This window comes from Ceratotherium simum, chromosome 13, assembly GCF_057802395.1.
Source record: "Ceratotherium simum simum isolate JZ-2026a chromosome 13, ASM5780239v1, whole genome shotgun sequence".
Lineage (NCBI taxonomy): Eukaryota > Metazoa > Chordata > Mammalia > Perissodactyla > Rhinocerotidae > Ceratotherium > Ceratotherium simum.
In genome coordinates, this window is record NC_141912.1 from 31,730,376 (window position 1) to 31,751,926 (window position 21,551).

Genomic DNA, 21,551 nt, shown 5'->3' on the forward strand with positions numbered 1-21,551 from the left:
TCCATCCTGCCTCCTTTGGTTCCTTGGCCCCACTGAGCTCTCACTCCCTACACTGTGTATCCAAAATCCTTGTTTATGACACTTGGTTGGCTCTGGCCTTTCTTCACAGTGGGCCTTCTCCCAGCACCATGCCTCCTGTGCTGGAGGCCTAACCCAACCCTCTTTGGAGGTATGACATGGCCTCCCCACTGCCCCGTCCCAAACCATTCCCACCATGTAGGTCCTTCCCCAGGCTGTGCACCTTGGCATTTAAGACCCATTTTTAATTCCATCTCTCCCCCTTCTTTCTAACTCTAAACTACTCGTGGACACACTGCACTGAGTCTTTGAGGTCCTGCCACCTGCATCTCCCCACGGGACCCTTGCGGGTTCACCCATCTCCCCAACTGGGGCCTCACCAAACCTCTTCCACTCTGTGCCCAGGCCCACACCTCGCCTCCCCCAGGGGTACTGGCCCACCCTAAACTCCCTTGTGTCACAATCCACCCCCATGCCCTCTGCCTCACTGCCACACCCTCCCTCGGCCCCGCCTTGTCCGTGATGAGCCTTACCACAGGCAGCAGCCCCTTGCTCCCCATCTTCCCCTAACCTGCCTTTGCACCACAGTCAACCTGACCATGGATCCCTCCCATCCTGGGTCCCTCACATCCCCTCACTCCCCCGTGACAAGATCTCCCCTTCACCATGGCCTTCTTGGCTCTCCCTTGCCCCCTGAAGGCCAACCTCTGCCCTTGACCTCCTACCTTGACCGTTAGGGAGCCCGTGCCTCCCTCTCCTGGCTTCTATCCTACATCTTTGCCCTTCGCTATGCCCCTCCTTCCATTTCTCAATTCCTCTCTCCTCTTTCCTCTTTCCTACTTTCCTGTATTGGAAATCTCACTCTTGTTCCTTTGCACATGTGCATTGTCTGCATCCTCAGGACAGCAGAACTTTTCTGTGAAACATCTGATGTGCAGTTGTTTCCAGGAAGCAGTTTCATCTGGTCTTTCCTTGCCCAGGATCCCAGTCCTTGTTATAACCTCACAGTGGTGTCCCAGGATGGATTTGTGCAGTCGAGATTTTTCACTGAGGGACACTTGCATGGTAGGCCCTTCCTGCACTATGACAGTGAGAAAGGCAGGGCCGAGCCCTGAGGGCTGTGGGTAGAAGCTGTCCTGGACACTGAGACATGGGACACAGAGACCAAGGACTTGACAGAGCAGGGGAAGGACCTCAGAAAGACTCTGGCAGACATCACAGCTCTGCAGGACCAGAAAGGAGGTGAGAATGGGAAGAGGGCACAAGTGATGTGCAGCCTTTTCCAAGAAAGTTTGGGGCAGACAACAAGGACCTGTGTCTTTCCAGTGGATTTGGGTGGGGGTTGGGGTGAGGAATGTGGACTGTGGAGCTCAGCATGGAGGTGACCGTGACTCAGCCAGGCCAGGAAGACACGGAGGAGAGAAGGGAGATGACCCCCTGGCTGCAGTTTCTCACTTGGGCAGGGAAGGCAGAGGGACACAGGGAATGGAGACGTCACTGCTGGGTGGGGGGCAGGCTTGCATTCCCTCCAGGAGATTCGGGGCTGCGAGATCCAACAACACAACAGCATCTGAGGCTTGAGGCATTTCTACTATGATGGGGAGCTCTTCCTCTCCTATAACCCCAAGACCCATGGACGGATAGTGCCCCTCGGCTCAGACCCTGGCTGTGGAGATCAAGAAGTCCTGGGACACAGATGGCTTTCAAAGCAAGGATTACTTGGCCAAGGTGCAGGGAGAGCTTTGTGGAAGACTGCGAAGATATCTGGAATCCTGGATGGGCTTCACGGAGAGAACAGGTATGACCCTGGGGCAGGGGCCTCCTCTCCCCCAGACCCCTGGAGCCTCCCTCAATTCTGCCCAAGGAAACCCTCCCTGTACTATGGGTTGCATACATGTTCTTTTGGTGTGTTGTGTTGTGATTTGCGTGTTCTGTTAAAGCCACTGGATAAAGACACCACACAGGTGGCGAGGGGAATGAACTATTCCAGTGTCCATAATCCAGGAAAGCAGTGTGCCCTCAGAGAGAACACTGAACCTGGGGAGGCGGGTGTCCGGCAGGAGAGGAAGCTGTCAGACTGGGGGCCTGTCCCCCTGGCTCCCAGCCTGCCTGCCACAGAGAGCTCACCCCTCACATCCCACTCCTCAGTGTCAACACGTGGATCTAAGAGAGTGAGGCCTCAATCCCACCCATCCTTCTGCTAGTCTAAAGCAACTGGGCCCCAGGACGCAGAACAGACTTGGAGAAGGTCTGGGGACAATGAGGGCTTCAGCCAGAGCTGGAAAGGTGGGGAGGGGCAGCCCTGTTCTCTCCATCTCCCTTAGAGGGGAGCATGGCTTGGCCACCAGCCTCACCGGCTCTGTGCTTTCTTCTCCAGTGCCCCCAGCAGTGAATGTGACCCGCAGCCAGGCCGCGGAGGGCGTGGTAACCCTGACATGCTAGGCTTTTGGCTTCTCTCCCCAGAACATCTCACTGACCTGGTTTCAGGATGAGGAACCCCGGAGCCAGGATGCCCAGCAGTCTGGGGGTGTCCTGCCTGATGGGAATGGGACCTACCAGACTTGGGTGGCCATAAGGATTCCCCAAGGACGAGAGCAGAGGTTCACCTGTTACGTGGAACACAGCGGGAACCACAGTGTACACCCTGTGCCCTCTGGTGAGCCTAGGGTGCTCCTGGAGGGGGTTCTGACCCTGGTAGGGTCAGGGGCCAGGGTGAAGGAGAGGAGAGCAGGCCTGCGGCTCTGGGTGCCCAGGTTATAATAAGGCCGGTTTTCACGAAAGGCCCTGGTACAACAGAGTGGATGGCCAACCGTTCTGGAGGTTGCTGCTCTTATTAGTGCCATTATTGTGTGTGCCCTTTGGTGTGCAAGGAGAAGGCACATCAGCTGCAGAGAGCCCACGTGAATAAACTGAGCACTGGGTGTGGATGGGAGGGGCTCTGCCGAGGTGTGTGTGATCCCTCTCTTCTCTTTTTGCATAGATAGGAGTGGGGATGACAAGCCTTCTCCCTGCTCACTGGAGAGTGTAACAGGAGATGCAAGTTGGAGTAGGTATGAGAGGAATTGGGGGCAGCAACTCCACAAGCGCCCCTTATCTGTGCACATGGCCAAGGTCTGAGCCAAGAATCTTGAATTCTCAACCTTCTCCCTGCTGCCTGGATAAGGAGAGTGCTCAGCTGAGAGCAAGGAGGGCTTGTGGCTCCCACCTATGCTCTGATCTCAATCCTTTCATGTTAGGCTCAGCAGGGCTTGTCCTGTTGAACGGTGTTGGGGATCATGTGCTTATTGGCGAGGCCCGAAGTGAACTTGGGGTCAAGGGGATCAAATGGTGGAAGAGTCTGGGATCTCCTGGGGAGGAAGAGGAAGTAGGGAATAGGAGTGGGGAGTGTTGTATGATGTAACTAGCCTATTTTTTCTGCCTCCCTTCCTCCTTTCCCCTTAATTTCTCCTGCCACTATAAGGAAGCAAGGCAATGCCCCACGATGCCCAAATACAGTGCTCGCACAGTGCCTGAGCCTCCCATCCGTGAAGTGCCCTTGGGAGCCCTGACAGGCCGATGGGTTTCGGGCAGAGAGAGTGGTCTTGTCTCCATTATGTAGCTCCTCAGATTCTTCCATAGGAACTGGTTTCTGTTACCCTTTGAGTCACTCCTACCCTGTACTCTTTGTGAGCTGCCCATAGCGTATTCTCATGCTTCCTGGTGCTTCGCTTCAGAGAATGTGGAACAGCAGACATACGCGGATCATTTTAGGGAAGCAGTTCATTCTCCGGGGGACCCTGGTTACTGTTTTCCCCCTGCCTCTAAGTTCTTTTCCTGTCCAGCCTGTCGTAGGGCACAGTCCCCATTTCCAGAGGGGCATCTGGTCAGTGCGCTTGCACCCTCAGGTTGCCTTTCCTGAGCTAATGCCTGTTTCTAAGGGTGGTCAATGCCCAGTGAATGTGCAGTGAGGGACGGCAGGAAACAATTTTTGCTTCACAATCTGATTGCTTGAAAGAAGAGTTAAAAAAGAGAGAGAAAAGGTCTGTTCTTCAGTAAATAATAAAGGCAATGAAACATAGGTGGAAAGTGGGGTGTGAGCAGGGCACAGGCACCGGGTAAAGTGTCCAGGAGATCCAGGCCTTCAGCTGTCTGCACCACTTCTGCGTGACCTTGGGAAGGTGATTCCCCTCTGCGCCTCTTTTCATCATCTGTTAATCAGGATAATTACACCTGCCCTTGTGCCTCACAGGGTGAGTAGGGGATCCGAAAAGTCACCATGTGCAGTAAGGCTGATGTGCTGCAGGAGTATATCCTGCTTGGCATTTGGTTACCTTGTTCTCAAAAAAACCCTGAAGGCCCAAGGCCTTTCTCCTTTTTTTTCTTTATTTATTTGTTCTGCTTCTGTCTGTCTCTCTGAGACTCCTTCCTTCAGCTATCAGCTCTCCTGTGCTTCCTCTTTTTCCTTTTGTTAACAGCTTTATGGAGGTATGATTTACATCCATGAAATTCATGCAGTGTGAGTGTATAACTCCATAATTTTTAGAACATTATAGACCGTCTCCACAATCCGGTTTTAGAACCTTTCCATCACCCCAGGACTTCCTTTGACCCCCTTGGCACTCAATCTCCATCCCACCCCCAGCCTCAGGCAACCACTAATTTGCTGCTTGTCTCTCTAGGTTTGCCTTGTCTGGACACTTCATATAAACAGAGCTATACGATATGTATTCCTTATTTTGCTATAATGTTTTTGAAGTTCATTCATGTTGTAATATGTATCAGTGGTTCCTTTCCTTTTACTGCCGAACAGTGCCCCATTGCATGGACAAACCACATTTTCTTTATCCCTTCATCAGCTGATGCACATTTGAATTGTTTCCTTTATTTTTGGCTATAATCTATAATGCTGCTATGAAGCTCCACGTTTAGGTTTTGGTGTGAACATATGTTTTCATTTCTCTTGGGTAGATATCTAGAAGTGGAATTGCCGTGTCGTATAGTATGTTGATATTGAACTTTGTAGGAATCGGATAAAGCATTTTCCAAAATTACTGTTTTATTTTACATGTTCACCAGCAGTGTATACACCAGCAATGAGGGTTCTAGTTTCTCTGCATTTTCAGCAACACTTGTTTCTGTCTGTCTTTTTTGTGATAGTCATTCTGATGAGTGTGTAGTGGTATCTCATGGTTTTAGTTTGCATTTCCCTATTGACTAATGATGTTGATAATCTTTCTGTATGCTTATTATAAGCTATTTGTACGTCTCCTTGAGTGAAATGTCTATTCAAATCTCATGTTCATTTTTTAAATTAATTTTCATTAATTTTGAGATAAAATTTTTTTGAGATAATTATAGATTCACATGCATTTTAAAAAATAATACAGAGAAATTATATATATACCACACCTAGTTACCCCCATTGGCAACATCTTGCATAACTTTAGTACAATGTCACAGGCAGGAAATTGACACTATCATCCATCAGATTGTACCAGTTTTACATGCGTTCATGTGTATGTGTGTAATTAGTTCTGTACAATTTTGTCACATGTGTAGAATTATGAGACCAGCAGCACAGTCAAGAAATAGAACAGTTCCATGACAAGGAACCTTTGTGCTGCCCTTTTACAGGCAAAGCCACCCCCACCCCCAACCTTGACAACCAATAATCTGTTCTCCAGCTCTATAATTTTGTCATTTGGAGAATGTTAAATAAATGGAGTCACACAGTATGTAACCTTTGGAGACCGGCCAGCATAAATAACTAACCTTTTTTCACCCAGCATAAATTCCTTGAGATCCATCCTTGAGAATAACTTCCTAACTGGGAAGCCCATCAGGAAGCTCAGGTAACCAGCAGGTCCAGTCTAGAAAAACTGGGCTGCCAGAGGGTCTGCAGGGGGAGGTCAGTGCCTGTGGTTGAGCAGGCAACCTCCTCAGTGGAGCAGACCCCGGCCCTGAGGGCAGGTGCTTGTGCAGGTGAGGAGGCTGAGAAGTAAGGAGAGGAGGAACTGTGTATGACCACTCCCAGGCCTGGAGGACCAAGGAGCCGGGGCCTCTCCTTCACGGAGGGCTTCCACTGTGTTGGGGGTTGGGTGGGGGCTTGAGAGGAGGGGAGGGCTTTGGGTTTCCACTCCTGGATGTTGTCCTTTAGCCCTCTGGCCCTTTCACACTCTTGCATGGTGGGTGGTGCAAACAAGAACAGGTGATGTTGATGGAGTCATGGGAGGAGACTAGCAAGGGCTGGGAAAAGTGGGGTGAGAGGGAGAATCAAGCTGGGACAATATTTTTCCTGCTTAACTCAAGGCCTAAAATCTGAAGAGCCTGTGGAGGGAGTATCTCTGAGAGGACAGAAGGATTTCCTGCTCAATTAACTCACATCTGTTGATCATTTTTTCTTTTACCTTCTTCCCCAGAATTTGTGAGGCTACAAGCCTGCTGCCAACACCCCATGGTGCCAGAGGACCATAAGGGGCCCCAAATCCAAGATTTGAATCTCCTTGGTCAGTTCCCCAGTCCACTGGTTCAACTGGAGGAGCCCAGGTTCTGCAACCAGGTGGCCTGGATTCAACTTGGTGCTCTGGTCTTACTAGCACTCTCCCTCTTAGTGCCTCAGTTTCGTCATCTGGGAAATGATGAAGACACTACAGCACTTACCTGTAGGGCAGGGTTTCTCAACGTTGGCACCGTTAACATTTTGGCCCAGATAATCCTGTTGTGGGGAGCTGTCCTGTGTGTTGTGGGATGTTTAGCTGTATTCCTGGCTTCTACCCACCAGATGCCAGTAGTACCCCACTTTATACCTCTCTCTGCCAAGTGTGACAAGCAGAAATGACCCAGATATTTCAAAATGTCTCCTGGGGCCAAAATCTCCCATGGTTGAGAACCACAGAGGTGTGGCCGGGCCAGGAGCTCTGCCTGCCTGGGTCTAGTCCGGCTCTAGGAGAGGCCTAGGTCAGGCATTGCCACACCTTCACACGTGAGCTTATCTTTTGCTTTAGTCCAAATAAGGCCTTTTCCCTCCTATTTTTCTGTGCTTAAAACTTCTATTCATATTTAAAACAAATCAATTTTCCTGTATCTCCGCATTCACTTAATCCTGCCTCACCTTTTTTTTTGGTATATCCTGGATTGTATCAAATTCAATTCTAGTAATTAGTGTATTTTGACATATACAATACATGGTATTGCTCCAAGAAGAATTCTGATTCCTTTAGGGCAGAGAATGTGTTCTCAATTCTACAATCCAGATGACCTAATTCAATTTATATTACTTTACTTCTCCAGAGTGTTACTCTTCATTTTTAAAATATGAATATGAATAATACTTGAATTATTAGGCAGTTTATTCCTTCATTCAATAAATGTTTATTGCACACCCACTATGTCAAATATGTGGTGTCATAGTGTCTCAAGGATCACATCAGATCAAATAAATTGTATTATAGATGTTGTAAACTGTCTACATGTGCTCTATGCCTAAGGAGATTCATGTCCTACAATTTTTCTAAATGGTATCTTCTCATGCTTTTTTATCAGTGTTTGTATGGTATTTCTTTTTCCATCCTTTTACTTTCAACCTTTCTGTGACCTATTAGTGAAAGTGTCTTTTGTAAACAGCATATGGTTATTTAAGTATTTATTTTTACCCTTCTGACAGTCTTTGTCTTTTAACTGGTGTTAAAAGTGTTTGAATCCATTTATTTTAGTGTACTTACTGACATACTTGGGTTTAAGTCTACCACCTGGCCATTAATTGTCTTTGTTTTTTTTTTTTTTTTTTTTGAGAGGAAGATCAGCCCTGTGCTAACATCTGCCAATCCTCCTCTTTTTGCTGAGGAAGACTGGCCCTGGGCTAACATCCATGCCCATCTTCCTCCACTTTATATGGGATGCCGCCACAGCATGGCTTGCCAAGCGGTGCGTCGGTGTGCGCCCGGGATCCAAACCTGCGAACCCTGGGCCGCCGCATTGGAGCCCACGCACTTAACTGCTTGCGCCGCCGGGCCGGCCCCCATTAATTGTCTTTTAATCTTCTTTGCTCCATTGTTTTTCTTTCTTGCCTTCTTTTGGATTAACCAAAAGCTTTTCATTATTGTAGTCTTCTTAATTAGTCTTCTAGTTACACATTCTTTTATTATTCTTTTAGTTTCCCTAGACATCACAATATTAATCCATGACTTATTATGTGATTACATCCATGACTTTTTGGCCTAACTATCAGAAAAATCAAGGAAAACTAGGAGTGCTGGCTCTGAGATATGGTGGGATGGAAGAGAGAGGAGAATCAGATGCTAAAGCCACAGATGCAGAGGCATCTGATGCCTCTCCCTGTTAAACCCCAGCCCCAAAGACCCTCTCCCTCTCCTGCTGTCCCTGGCTTAGAGTTGGGATGCTCCAGCCCCAGGTGAACATCACCTGTGGTCATGCACAGTGACCACATGCATAGCCCTGAGAGTGATCTGGCCTCTGAGACTTGGCTCTTAAAAAGGAATCCACTTATTATGCTTGCGTAGTGAACATCTAGTACAAACTTTTATATATCATGCCCATTCCTTGAAAGTGCAGCCCAGTATGCTCTAGAGAACTATAATATACCATCTGGATGCAGGCTGGCAGGCCTGTTAATCAGTGTTGATTACTTCTCTGGTGAAGGAGTATATAGTAGGCCCAAGCTAGACCAACTGGATATGCTCTCACAGGAATGAGAATCTTGAGCAGTGGCAAAGAGTGTGAAAACTGTAGAAGTATTTTATTTTTTATCCCAATGGTTGTTCCTTAATGAGACTGATGATCCATACTTGCTGCCCATATCCCAGTGCTGCCCTGGTACCCACCTGCTCTGAGCCTTACTTCTTCAGCTGCACCTATGATTCTATAAGCTATATCCATTATTCCCAACACATTTTCTTTTTCAAATAAGTAAGAAGCAAGATTTTCCCAGTAACATAAAATATATGTTAAAAATATTAAACAGGATAAGCAGGTTAGCTCTGGGCCATGACATTTTTTTGGGGAGAACTCAATGGGGGCTGATGGCCCCTTTTTCCAGCATGTTAATGTCCACAGGCCATGAGGTCTCATGTGCTAGTAGAATCTGAGGGAACCACTATCATTTACCACCATGACACTTGTCTCTAGACAAATGCTTTGATGCACACCCCAGGAAATGAACATCGGTCCCTTTTAAGTGGTTGCCCAGCCTATGCTTCTCCATCCTGATTAATGGAGACCTTACAACCTTTTGGTTTTAGAGATTTCTCAGAGGAATCACTTCATCATAGGTATCTGTAGCTATTTTCTCTCCCTTCCACCCAGATATAACCTAGGGGCCATACAGAATAAGCCTAATATCTGTCATTTTTCCAACATTTATTCTTATAATTGAAGACACACATTCTGCTCTTTCTTTCATAGAATTTATTTAATCTTAACATCCTAATGTTCTCCCTTGTCTACTCTCTACGTCCTAAATTACTGGAGGATCATCACTTATATTTCCAGTTATCCTCAGAACACATCACTTGGGTTCCTTCCCATCTGGCTTCCAATTGGGTTTGCCAATAGGAGGCACTACAGGGATGATTGTGTGGGAGGAGAGAGGATTCAAAGCATTGATACCGAGACTCTTTCCTCCAGTGCTACGCTATAGTAATGCCTGCTTTCTTCTACATACAGCACCAGCATATGTTGGGTGGCCCCTCTGGAGGGCTACAGCTTGCTGGGTTCTAGAAACAATTTTTTTTTTTTTTTGTGAGGAAGATCAGCCCTGAGCTAACATCCATGCTAATCCTCCTCTTTTTGCTGAGGAAGACTGGCTCTGAGCTAACATCTATTGCCAATCCTCCTCCTTTTTTTCCCCCAAAGCCCCAGTAGATAGTTGTATGTCATAGTTGCACATCCTTCTAGTTGCTATATGTGGGATGCGGCCTCAGCATGGCTGGAGAAGCAGTGTGTCAGTGCGTGCCCGGGCTCCGAACCCGGGCCGCCAGTAGCGGAGTGCGCACACTTAACCGCTAAGCCACGGGGCCGGCCCAAGAAACAATTTCCTTGTACTGTCCCTTTGGTCTAGAGGTGCTAACAGCTTCCTGCTGTTTCTAGTCCCAGGGAGCTCTTGCTATCTACTGCTATTAACTGCCTACACCTCTGTAAATTTCTGGGTCATTAAACTCTCTTCATTTATCCCTTTGATTGTGCCATCTGTTTCCTCCCAGGGCCGTACCATATGTAGGACACCCAAAGGGATGAGATATCGACAAGAATTTGCTCATATTACAATATGGACACATTACGCTAATTCCAAGATTTGGCTTACATATTCTAAGATTCATATATGGGAATTAGGAAGTGTTCTGGTGACACTGTTGGAAGGAAGGCAAAGGCAGGAATAGTCTGGTGATTAATGTGTGAAATTCAGAGACCCCATGTGCAGTGGCTGCCCTGGGTATCTTGGTGGAATCACAAACCTGCTGTCAGAGAGAGAGCATGACCAGAACAGAATGACTGCAGTTGTCTTCCAAAATAACATACAGATAAATTCCATAAGGAAGGAATGAAATCAACAAAAGAAAAATGAACAACATATCCAGATATGAAGCAGCATTGAGACGTGCCCTTCTCAGCCCCTGATTTCTATAGTTTTGGAGAATGGCTCACCCTCTGGGATGTCTGAGGCTCTATGACCTGGTGCAGCAAGGGACCACCTAAAGAACAAGTACGAATTACAGTATAGAGAAGGAATGCAGACACATATGCAAGCAATGACCAAGTGTCTTAGTCAGTTCAAGCTGCTGTAACAAACATTCCATAGACTGAGTGGCTAAAACAACAGAAATTTATTTCTCATAGTTCTAGAGGCTGAGAAGTCCAAGATCAAGGCAGCGAGGGAGAGTTCTTAGCTCCATGTCCCCTGGAAATGGAAAGGTGGTCCAGGGGTAGGGAACCATAGTTCTGGGGTATGGAGAGTATGGTGGAGGGGTGGGCATATGCCGGGAAATGGACTTTTCTCCCTACTTCAATGTAAGTGTTAAATTGAGCAGCACAGAGATATTCAGGAGACTGTCTGGAGGAAAAGAAGTCAAGAGTCCACAGAGAAGTACAGCAGAGGCATGAATAATTCATGTCTCACCAGTCCTGTACCACACAAGGCAGCTCTCAAGCTATGGAAAAAACGCTAAGGAACAGATTCAAGTCTTGACACCACAAAGCTTTTAGGACAGCCTCACATTCTTAACTTAAAAAACCAAAGACTTGCTACAGCCAAACCTGTTTTCCACTGCCTCAATCCTCTCTCCCACCTGGCTCTTACGGGTGACAGCTTAAGAAGCTGTGAGTGTCCTGGCATTCTGTTACTGCCTGGGGAAAAACATCAAGTGGATTCTGGACCCAATTTACAGACAGAATCATTGGATAGGATGGGGATTACTTTTTGGATTTCTTCTCCTTTGTCACAAAGGTTATGGAGATCAGCTTTCTCTCACTTATCCTGTAGCCACCTGAATTAGAAATTAACTTCTTTATTTAACACATAGAAGAAAACATCCTTTGAGAAGTTGTTATAGTGGGGATGGGCATTGAAGTTCTAAAATAATTGGCTAGTGTTATACTCCAGGGAAGGTTCAAGAAGTTCAACCCAGACTTTGGGCAGCATCAGGGAACAATGGGAGAGAAGACACATGCAGAAACAGAAGCATCACCCTCCTGTAGGTCTGTACTGCAGTAGTGGACCTTTCTCTCTTGCCTGTAAGTACTGGGTGGGCAGCACCCCATATGCTTGGGATAAACACTGCTGCCCGCTCTTTTTTTTTTTTTTTTTTGCCCCCAAAGCCCCAGTAGATAGTTGTATGTCACAGCTGCACACCCTTCTAGTTGCTGTATGTGGGACTCGGCCTCAGGATGGACAGAGAAGTGGTGCCTCGATGCGCACCCGGGATCCGAACCCGGGCCGCCAGCATCGCAGCGCGCGCACTTAACCACCAAGCCACAGGGCTGGCCCGTGCCCGCTCTTATTATCTGCATCTGGGGCAGGTGTCTATTTACCCCACCAAATATATACAATGTGAGATGTTGTTTGCACACACATACTCATCTACTAGTTAGTATGTTCATTCTGAGTACTTGGTTTTTGATAACATTTATCTCTACAAAGAAATGTAAAAATTGAAGGACACAATTTTTATAAGGTGAACATGAAGACATAAAGATCTGATCCTGGGGAACCCTGGATACCTCCTCAGTGGCTATGCAGACATTTCTTACCCTTCCAGCCATAATCTCACAGAGGAACAGGGGACATATGGGTCCAGACATAACTTCTGCAGCCTAGGGATGGTCCTAGGGTTAGCGTTCTTTAGTTAAATAAGGGGCTGCCCTGGACACTGGGATCTATGGCAGCCCAGGGCTCTCGATTTTGATATCCTCTGCCTTCATGTCCAGCTAGCAGTTTGTCAACCTTCCTGCTTCCAAGCTTATACTTCCCAGAAGCCATCTCTCTATCTATTTTCTCTCCTGCTTGCATGCAGGTTGTCACCTGAAAGGCAGCACCCTCTCTGCCAATCTTTCTATCTGTCAGGCTCCATTCCAAAACTTGTTGCATGTCACTGATCTCCAGTTCTGTCCGGGCTTATGGCAAATCATCCACTTGGGGTGAGACTCTACAGGTAAGACTGAAGAATCCCGTACTCCATATTCTTTCCATACCTGAAATCTTCTTGCAGATCACAACTACAATGATCAGAGCAGCAAGGAGCACTAGGCCAGCAATGATTCCCACAGTGATTAGGATGAGCTGGGAAGGTGGATCTGAGAAGGGAATAGAAGGGACCATGAACCTCCTGGACAATACACTGACCCTGCCACAGGCACCCAAAATACCTGTGCTATATTGGCTCTGAGAAGGTGCTTCTACCCTCACATCTCCCTTTTTACCCCATCTCAGGATGAGGGGCTCAGGCAGCCTCCCAGGCTGCATATGACATGTGTATTTCTGCTCTTCTCCAGAATGTACCACCACAGATGCTCACTTTTGGAAAGTCCCATCACCTACAGGCCCTCTCCACAGCTCAATGTCCTGGGGTTTGGTTTTTTCTTTCCTGCATCCAAGTCAGTGTGATCTTCACTGGGTGAAATTCTAGGGCCCAGCACTTCAGGCTGATGTTGCCATCAGACTTGGGTTGATGGCTCACATATGCTGATGGTGACACTGAAAGGATTAGAGGAATCAGAATACTTTTTTCAAGACAGAAACACTTAACCAAATATGGACAGAATACACTGAAAGATGAAAGCAAACTGAGAATTTTTTTTATTGATGTCTTAATAGTTTATAACATTGTGAAACTTTGGTTGTACATTTTTGTTTGTCAATCACCATATACATGTCTCCCTTCACCCCTTGTGCCAACCCCCCCACCCCCTTTGCCCCTGGTAACCACAAGACAGTTCTCTCTGACTGTGTGTTGGTTTATATTCCACATATGAGTGAAATCATGCAGTGTTTGTCTTCTTTCTCTTTCTGGCTTATTTCACTTAACATAATACCCTCCAGGCCCATCCATGTTGTTGCAAATGGGACAACTGTGTCTTTTTTTATGGCTGAATAGTATTCTATTGTATGTACATATATATACCACATTTTCTTGATCCAATCATCAGTCTAGGGACGCTTGGGTTGCTTCCACTTCTTGGCTATAGTGAATAATACTGCAATGAACATAGGGGTACATAAGCCTCTTTGGATTGTTGATTTCAGGTTCATTGGATAGATTACCAGTAGTGGGATAGCTGGATCATAGGGTATTTCTATTTTTAATTTTCTGAGGAATCTCCATACTGTTTTCCATAGAGGCTGCACCAGTTTGCATTCCCACCAGCTGTGTATGAGGTTTCCCGTTTCTCCACAGCCTCTCCAACATTTGTTGTTTTTTGTCTTGGTGATTATAGCCATTCTAACAGGTGTGAGGTGATATCTTAGTGTTGTTTTGATTTGTATTTCCCTGATGATTAGTGATGTTGAACATCTTTTCATATGTCTATTGGCCATCTGTATATCTTCTTTGGAGAAGTGTCTGTTCATTTCCTCTGCCCATTTTTTGATCAGGTTGTTTGTTTTTTTGTTGTTCAGTTGTGTGAGTTCTTTATATATTATGGAGATTAACCTCTTGTCAGATATATGTTTTGCAAATATTTTCTCCCAGCTGGCGGTTGTCTATTCATTTTGATCCTCATTTCATTTGTCTTGTAGAAGCTCTTTAATCTGATGACAGCAGAAGGTAACATGAATCCATATGAAGAAATAAAGAGCACTGGTAAAGGTAATTATGTTAGTAATTATAAAAGACAATATAGATATATGTTTTACTCTTTTCTACTGTTAAATAGTGATTTAAAAGACAACTGTATAAAACAATAATTACATAACTATTGTTGACCTTAGAATGTATAAAGATGTAATTTCTATGACAACAAGAGCACAAAGGAGAGTGGAAAGAAGAGAGCTATATTGGACTTACACACACTAAAGTTTCTATACACTATTGGAATTAAGTTAGTATTAATTTGCAGTAGGTTATTTTAAATTAAGATACAGATGGAATCCCAAGAGATTACTAACAAAATAGCTCAAAAAACATACTAAACATTTAAAGAGGAATTAATACAAATCCTTCTTAAAGTCTTCCAAAAAGTGGAAGAGAAGGCAACACTTCCAAACTCATTTTACAAGGCCAGCATTACTCTGATACTAAAACCAACAAGGACACTACAAGAAAAGGAAATTACAGGCCAATATCCTGATGAACATAGATGAAAATATCCTCAACAAAATACTAGTAAACTGAATTCAACATATATTAAAATCATATACCATGATCTAGTGAGATTTATTTCAGAGATGCAAGGATGGTTCAACATCCACAAATCCATCAATGTGATATACCACATTAAAAAAACGAAGGATAACATCATATGATTATCTCAATAGATAGAGAAAAAACATTTGACAAAATTCAACATCCATTTATGATAAAAACTCTTAATAAAGTGGACATAGGGAGAATGTGTCTCTATATATTAAAGACCATGTATGATAAGCCCACAGCTAACATTAGACTCAATGGTGAAAACCTGAAAGCCTTTCCTCTAAAACTAGGAACAAGACAAGGATGTCCACTCTTCTCACTTTCCTTCAACATTAGACAAGAAAAAGAGATAAAAGGCATCCAAACAGGAAAGAAAGAAGTAAAACTGTCTCTATTTGTAGATAACATGATATTATATATAGAAAACCCAAAAGACTCTACCATAAAACTGTTAGAACTAATAATCAAATTCAGCGAAGTTGCAAGACACAAAATCAATATACAAAAATCAGTTCCATTTCTATACACAAATAATAAACAATCAGAAAGAGAAATTAAGAACACAGTCCCATTTACAATTGCATCAAAAAGAATGAAACACTTAGGAATAAATATAACCGAGTAGGTGAAACACCTGTACACTGAAAACCACAAGACATTGGTGAAAGAAACTGAAGAAGACACAAATAAATGGAAAGATATTCCATGCTTATGTATTGGATGAATCAGTATTGTTAAAATGTCCAGGGCCGGCCCTGTGGCTTAGCAGTTAAGTGCTCGCGCTCTGCTGCTGGCGGCCCGGGTTCGGATCCCGGGTGCGTACTAACACACTGCTTCTCTGGCCGTGCTGAGGCTGCGTCCCACATACAGCAACTAGAATGATGTGCAGCTATGACATACAACTATCCACTGGGGCTTTGGGGGTAAAATAAATAAATAAATAAAATCTTTAAAAAAAAAAATGTCCACACTACCCAAAGGAATCTACAGACTCAATGCAATCTCTATCAAAATTCCAATCGCATTTTTCACAGAGATAGAGGAAACAATCCTAAAATTCATATGGAACCACAAAAGATCCCCAATAGCCAAAGCAGTCTTGAGAAAGAACAAAGCTGGAAGCAACATGCTTCTTGATTTCAAACTATATTACAAAGCTATAGTAATCAAAACAGTATGGTATTGGCTTAAAAACAGACACATAGATCAATGGAACAGAGTAGAATGGCCAGAAATAAACTGTTATGAGAGGTTCGGGGATTTGATCAGAGACGTAAAAGAGACTTTCCACTCCAAACAAATGGACTGAAGGTATATTTTATTATGTAGAGGATAGTAAAGGCGATAGTCTGCAAACAGATCCGAATAGGTCACATAATAAGAGAGAAAAAACACCAGCTCAACTGGGAAGGGAAAACATCCACATCGGCTGGGATAGCAGCAGATTTGAATAGGTCATATAATGAGAGGGAAAAACATCAGATGGATAGGAAAGGGAAACACTAGATCGACTGAAGGGAAATGACACAAATCAACCGGAAAGAGAAACACCAGGTTGACCGAAAAGAGAACACATCAGATCAATTACTTCACAATAAATCAATTACTCACAACATCCATGCCCCACTGCCGGGAGAGTCCTGTCAATCGACACGGCTGGGCAAGGATCACACCTCCCGGGCAAGGCGTCACTTCCACAGGTGGAACTCTCACTTGGGCTCAGTTTCCAGCAGTTTTTATACCATCAGTAATTTTCAGAGTAAGAAATTACAGATTTTGCGGAGCAAGCATTTAGTGTTTCCATGCACAAATGGTTATCAGTACGTGCACTGAGCCCCCTGGCTAACGTCCCAGCCCAGTAGTTGTGTACGTGCATTGTTCTCTCTGGTTATCGTCCTAGCCCGGCACAGATGGCCAGTCTGTCCCGTGCTATGACGCCCAAAGAGCCTTGAAATGTTACAACTTGCAACTCTCTCCATGGGAGAAGGGCCAGTTCCCACCACGCAGAAAGCAGCTTTTATATTTCTTTTTGTGCTGGTGGCTGTAGGTCAATGAAGCAGCCAAACATGGCTGTACTCATGTCAAGACATAAACCCATGCATATATGGTCAATTAATTTATAACAAAGAAGCCAAGAGTATACAATGTAGAAAGAACAGTCTCTTCAATAAATGGTGCTGGGAAAATTGGACAGCCAGATGCCAAAGAATGAAACTGGACCACTATTTTACACTATACATAAAAATCACCTGAAAATGGATTAAAGACTTGAATGTAAGACCTGAAACCATAAAACTCCTAGGAGAAAACATAGGCAGTAAGCTCCTTGATTTTGGTCTTGGAGATGATGCTTTGGATATGATGCCAAAACAAAGGCAACAAAAGCAAAAATAAACAAATGGAACTACATCGAACTAAAGAGCTTCTGCACCAAAGAAATCATCAACAAAATGAAAAGGCAAACTACAGAATGGGAGAAACTATTTGCAAATCATATATCTGATAAGGAGTTAATACTGAAAACATATAAAGAACTCATAGAACTCAAGAGCCAAAAAAACAAACAATCTAATTAAAAAATGGACAGAAGACCTGAATACACATTTTTCCAAAGAAGACACAAATGGCCAACAGGTACATGAGAGTATGCTCAACATCACCAATCATCAGGGATATGCAAATCAAAACCACAATAAGATATCACCTCACACCCATTAGGTTGGCTACTATAAAAAAGACAAGAGATAAATATTGGTGAGGATGTGGAGAAAAGGGAACACTTTGCACTGGTGATGGGAATGTAAAGTGGTGCAGCCGTTATGGAAAACAGTATGGCGGATATTCTAAAAAATTAAAAATCGAAATACCATATGATTTAGCAATTCCATTTCTGGGTATTTATCCAAAGGAAATGAAATCACCAATTGGAAAAGATATCTGCACCCCCATGTTCACTGCAGCATTATTTACAATTGCCAAGACACATAAAAAACCTAAGTGTCCATCAATGGATGAATGGTTTAAAAAAACATGGTATACATATACATATATACAATGGAATATTACTCAGCCATAAAAAGAAGGAAATCCTGTCATTTGCGATAACATGGATGGGCCTTGAGGGCATTAGGCTAAGTGAAATAAGTCAGACAGAGAAAGACAAATACCATATGATCTCACTTATATGTGGAATCTAAAAAAAAACCACAAAACCCAAAATAAAACTCATAGATACAGAGAACAGATTGGTGGTTGCCAGAGGCAGAGGGTAGCAGGGTGGGGAAAATGAGTCAAAGGTACAAAATTCCAGTTATGAAATAAATAAGTCCTAGGGATGTCATGGTGACTACAGTATGGTGACTACAGTTAATAATACTGTATTGTATATTTGAAGGTTGCTAAGTAGATCTTAAAAGATCCCATTACAAGAAAAAAAAATTGGTGACTATGTGTGGTGATGGATGTTAACTAGACTTGTGGTGGTCATTTCACAATACACGTCTATTAAACCATGATACTGTATACCTGAAACTAATATAATATTGTATGTCAATTATATCTCAATAAAAATAGTCTTAAAAAACCAACAAAGGAATATAAATTATATGCTAGAAAATATCAATTGAACTCAACAGAAAAATGTAAAGAGGAGCAAACAAAACCACAGGACATCTAGAAACAAATAGCAAAATGGTAGATGTAAATCAATCATATCAATAATTACATTAAGTGTAAATGCATTAGACACTTCTATGATGAGATAGAGATTGTCAGACTGGATGAACAAAACAGGATCCAACTATAAGCTGTCTACAAGAGAAACATTTTAGCTTTAAAGATACAAATTGGTTGAAAGTATAAAAATGGGAAAGATACACCATGAAAACAGTAAACATAGGGGAGCCTAAGTGGCTAAACTAATATTAGAGAAAATAGACTTAAAAAAGACTTTAACTCATTTCTCAGAGACAAAGAAGGATATTTTATAACAAAAAAGGATCAATTCAACAGGATGATATAGCAACTGTAAACATTTATGTACCTAACAACAGAATCCAAAATACATGAAACAAAACTGACAAGAGTGAAAGAGAAATAGAAAATTCAACTAACAGTCAGAGACTTAATAATATTCCACACTCAGAAATTAAAGAACAACTAGATGGAAAATCAGCAAAGCTGTAGAAGACCAAAAATCATTATCAGTCAACTTGACCTAGGTGGAATCTATAGAATATTCTACTGAACACTTGTGGAACATTCCTTTCAAGCACACATGGAAGATTCTCCAGGATAGACCACATGCTTGACCACAAAATAAGTCTCAATAAATAAAAAAGAATTGAATCATGTGAAGTATGTTCCTTGACCACAAGAGAATTAAATTAGAAGTGAACAACAGAAGGAAATCTGGAAAATCCATAAATAGATGGAAATTAAACAACACATTACCAAATAACCCATGGGTCAAAGAAGAAATCACTAGGGAAATTAGAACATATTTTGAACTGAATGAAATGAAAACACAACATATCAAAATGTATGGGATGCAGCTAAAACATGTTGTTATAGGTTGAACTGTACTCCCCTCTCCATTTCATATGTTGAAGCCCTAATCCCCAGTACCTAAGAATATGACTGTATTTAGAGATAGGGAATTTAAAGAGGTGATTAGGTTAAAATGAAGCCCTTAGGGTGGGCCCTAATGCAATCTGACTGGTGTCCTCATAAGAAGAGGAGATTAGAGCACACAGAGAGGCACCAAGGGTGCATGTGCACAGAGGAATGACTACATGAAGAGGGAGCAAGAGGGCGGCTGTCCCCAAGCCAGGGAGAGAGGCCTCAGGAGAAACCCAGCCTTCTGGCACCTTGATCTTGGACTTCCAGCCTTCAGAACTGTAAGAAAATAATTTTCTGTGGTTTTAGCCACCCAGTCTGTGGTATTTTATTATGACAGCCTTAGCAAACTAATACACATGCTTAGAGAAAAACGTCTACCTTCGTTTCCTATATGAGAAAAAAGGACAATCTCAAGTCAATAATCTCAGTTTTTAGGGGCCAGCCCGGTGGCACAAGTGGTTAAGTGTGTGCGCTCCGCTGCGGCGGCCCGGGGTTCGCTGGTTCGGATCCCAGGCGCACACCAATGCACTGCTTGGCAAGCCATGCTGTGGTGGCATCCCATATAAAGTGGAGGAAGATGGGCATGGATGTTAGCCCAGGGCCAGTCTTCCTCAACAAAAAAAAAAAGAGGAGGATTGGCGGATGTTAGCACAGCACTGATCTTCCTCACCAAGCAAAAAAAAAAAAAAAAATCTCAGCTTTCATTTAGGAATATAGGAAAAAAAAGAGCAAACGAATCCCAAGGCAGGCAGAAGGACGGAAATATTAACAATTAAAGGGGAAATCAATTAAATAGAAAACAGAAATAGAAGAAAATCACTAAAATAAAAACTTGGCTCTTTGAAAAAATCAACAAATTTGATAAACTTATAGCTAGATTACCAAGAAACAAAAAGACACAAAAGATGTGGTATATATACACAATGGAATACTACTCAGCCATAAGAAATGATGAATTCCAGCCATTTGTGACAACATGGATGGACATTGAGGGTATAATGCAAAGTGAAATAAGTCAGAGGGAGAAGGTCAAATACCGTATGATTTCCTTCATTAAGTAGTAGATAATAACAACAATAAACAAACACATAGGGACAGAGATTGGATTGGTGGTTACCAGAGGGGAAGGGGGGAGGGAGGAGGGTGAAAGGGATAATTCGGTACACGTGTGGGGTGATGGGTTGTAATTAGTATTTGGACGGTGAACATGATGTAATCTATGCAGAAATAGAAGTATAATGATGTACACCTGAAATTTTTACAATGTTATAAACCAATGTTACTGTAATAAACAAAAAATTAAAAAAAAAAAAAAAGACATAGCTCACCAAAATCAGGAATGAAAAAAGTAGACATCACCATTGACCTTACAGAAATTAAGAGTATAAGGGAATACCAAAAACAACGTTTTCCAAATAAATTAGACAATTTAGATGAAATGGACAAGTTGCAAGAAAGAAATTACTGAAGATGACTCAATATGTAATAACACATATGAATAGATCTATAGCAAATAAAGAAAATGAATCTGTAGTTAAAAACTTGCCTACAAGAAAAAGCTCGGGACCACTGGCTTCACTAGCAAATTCTACTGAGCATTTAAATAAGAAATAAACTCAATGTTCCACAAATTCTTCTAAAAAATAGAGGAGGAAGGAATATTTCCCAGCACATCCTATGAGGCCAGTATTACTTGATACCAAAGCTGTACAAAGACAGTACAAAAAAAGAAACCTATAGATCAACATCTTTCATGAATAAGAACACAACTATCTTCAACAAAATATTAGCAAACTGAATCCAGCAATACATAAAGAGGATTTTAGGAGCCGGCCCCATGGCATAGCGGTTAAGTCTGGCACACTCTGCCTAAGCAGCCCAGATTTGTGCTTCAGATCCCTGGCATGGACCTACACCACTCGTCAGCCACACTGTGTGGCGACCCACATACAAAATAGAGGAAGATTGGCATGGATGTTAGCTCAGGGCGAATCTTCCTTAAAAAAAAGAGGATTTTATATATAACCTATTTTACAGATAACCAAGGAGGACTTATCTCAGGAATGCAATGGT

The 21,551-nt window shown here is 43.3% G+C and overlaps 1 pseudogene; it reads left to right on the forward strand.

The window, feature by feature from the left end:
• Window positions 1-12,754, forward strand: part of LOC147915649 (MHC class I polypeptide-related sequence B-like) — a 44,848-nt pseudogene extending 32,094 nt beyond the window's left edge.
• The last annotated feature ends 8,797 nt before the right edge of the window (window positions 12,755-21,551 follow it).